The 2094-nt window shown below is 28.0% G+C and overlaps 1 protein-coding gene across 1 annotated transcript in view; it reads left to right on the top strand.

Annotated features, from left to right (window-relative positions):
* Positions 1–1314, top strand: part of LOC119581734 — a gene marked incomplete in the record, with an annotated part of 65890 nt that extends 64576 nt beyond the window's left edge. The window contains 1 exon segment of the mRNA XM_037929865.1: positions 1–1314.
* Between the last annotated feature and the right edge of the window lie 780 nt (positions 1315–2094).

Raw genomic sequence — 2094 nt, 5'->3', positions numbered from 1 at the left:
ATGAGCTTTAATTTTTATCTTTTATTGCAAATATGTTGTATCTTTCTTTTGCAAGTTGTATGCACCTAATGGTGAGAGAGAAAGAAGTTATGAATTTAAAAGCTGGAGCAAGCAGGTATGTTATGATATGAGGATCTTCTCCGTCTCTTATGAGCAGTTTCATAGTTTCAAGCAAATGATTAAAATAAAGAAATGTAATGCAAAAATGTTGGTATTTCTAGATTAGGAAAAATAGACAGTTTGATTTACATTAGAATGCTTTGACATGTTATTACAATTCAGTTCTCAAGACAAATCATTGTACCAAAGATGTGATTTATACATTTATTGAATAGTTTATTTTATACTTTTATATATACATATATATAAAGGACTACTCCCATATCAAATTGGTAATATAGAGTTAAAACTTTAACATGTGAATGTTTAATATTTCATATACAATGGGAATGTGTATGTATGATTTTAATATTTTGATTCAAATATCTGATCTGTACAATAAATATAATAAAAAAATACTAGGGATATGTTAACTACATACAGTCCTTGAAGAATCTGAGATTAAGGTATGATTTTTATGTAACAATAGTCACAATTATGCTGCTTCTCTGTTATAATGGGAAAATGATAATTATGAATGAAATGTGATGTTTCTATAGCTGCTATTTACATTTTTAAACAAATCTGTACTGTATTCATTTATTTCAGTCAGTGGAAAGCTTTAAAATGAGACATAAATTTTGCTGCTGTTTTTGCTAATATGTAATGATTTTGATCTTTTATTGATATGAAATATATTCTCTGACAATTTTCAAATTATTTTTTTCTGTGATATGTTGGGGCATTAAGCCAATGTATACTGTACAGGGTATATATGTATATATTTTAATGCCTCTATTTGAATGGAATGCATTGCTATATAGTCATTTTTGGACAGTACTCTTATGTTACTGTTCCTTGGCTTTCACAGGGAATCTGTGCTGATCTCACGTGGGACAAGTGAAGTTTACATTGTTCAGATTCTGGTCATTGAATGCAAGGTTTATATAGGAGTGACATGGTGAAAATCTAAATAAAAGGTCTAATAGATGATTCTTGCTTTGCTGAGGTATTTCCATAGATGTCATCAGTTATGTTTCTTTGGCTTTGTAAATGTTACTCATAATCATGTCATTTATATTTTATCTTTTGTCATAGACCAAAGAATACATTGATGAGTCTACAATTTTTTTTCTTTTCTCATCCATGTTATATTTTCATATTTCCACTGGCTATATGTCTATCTAGTTTCACATAAAGAAGTATCAGATTGTCTTTATTTTTTTATTATTCCTAAAACATTTAATTATTTGTTGTTATCCATATGATTTATCAGTAGTGTTAATATATGCTGGTTATTTACACTTCTTAATAATTCAATATGTACATGTTTATATAATGTATTTAGTTTTCTAAAGTATATGTAAAGACCTTTGAATTAACTATTCATTAAATGGAAACATCAGACTTCGAATCAGAGACTGATTTCACCTGATGAGAATACTGTGTAAAAGAGTGATATACTGGTAACGTTTAACTTATAGAACAGCTATGAAAGAGGATGAATAACTTCAAAGAGCAAGCTGTAACTGTTTAATTTTAAATTATATCATTATCATAATTAAATGCAATTTTGATGTAGATATGACATTAGAATCCATCAAATTTACATCTCCCTTGTTTTGTGAAGTTCTTAATTTTCATTTGCATTGTTTTTACAGTCATTATTATATATGTTCAGTTTTTAGCCTCTCTGAACATTAATTTAGCAAAAGTGCTTTTGAGGACCAAATATAAGAGACACTGATGTCACATTATATAAAGAAGATATTTTATCACTGATCTAATAATCATTTCAGTGTGTCAAAAGAAGTCATACACGGTCTGCAATAACTTAGCTAGAATTGGTTTCTTGTAAGATTTCAAACATATCAGCCTATTTCTATAATGATATACTAATAGCATATCATCAGAAATATTGATTATTGGAATGAGGACCTTGAGAGCCTAACTAAATAAAGTCCATTTTAATATATGGACTCTTGAAAAGGAAGA

The sequence above is a fragment of the Penaeus monodon genome, chromosome 15 (genome assembly GCF_015228065.2).
Source record: "Penaeus monodon isolate SGIC_2016 chromosome 15, NSTDA_Pmon_1, whole genome shotgun sequence".
NCBI classification, from domain to species: Eukaryota; Metazoa; Arthropoda; class Malacostraca; order Decapoda; family Penaeidae; genus Penaeus; species Penaeus monodon.
This window is presented reverse-complemented; position numbering and strand designations above follow the sequence as displayed.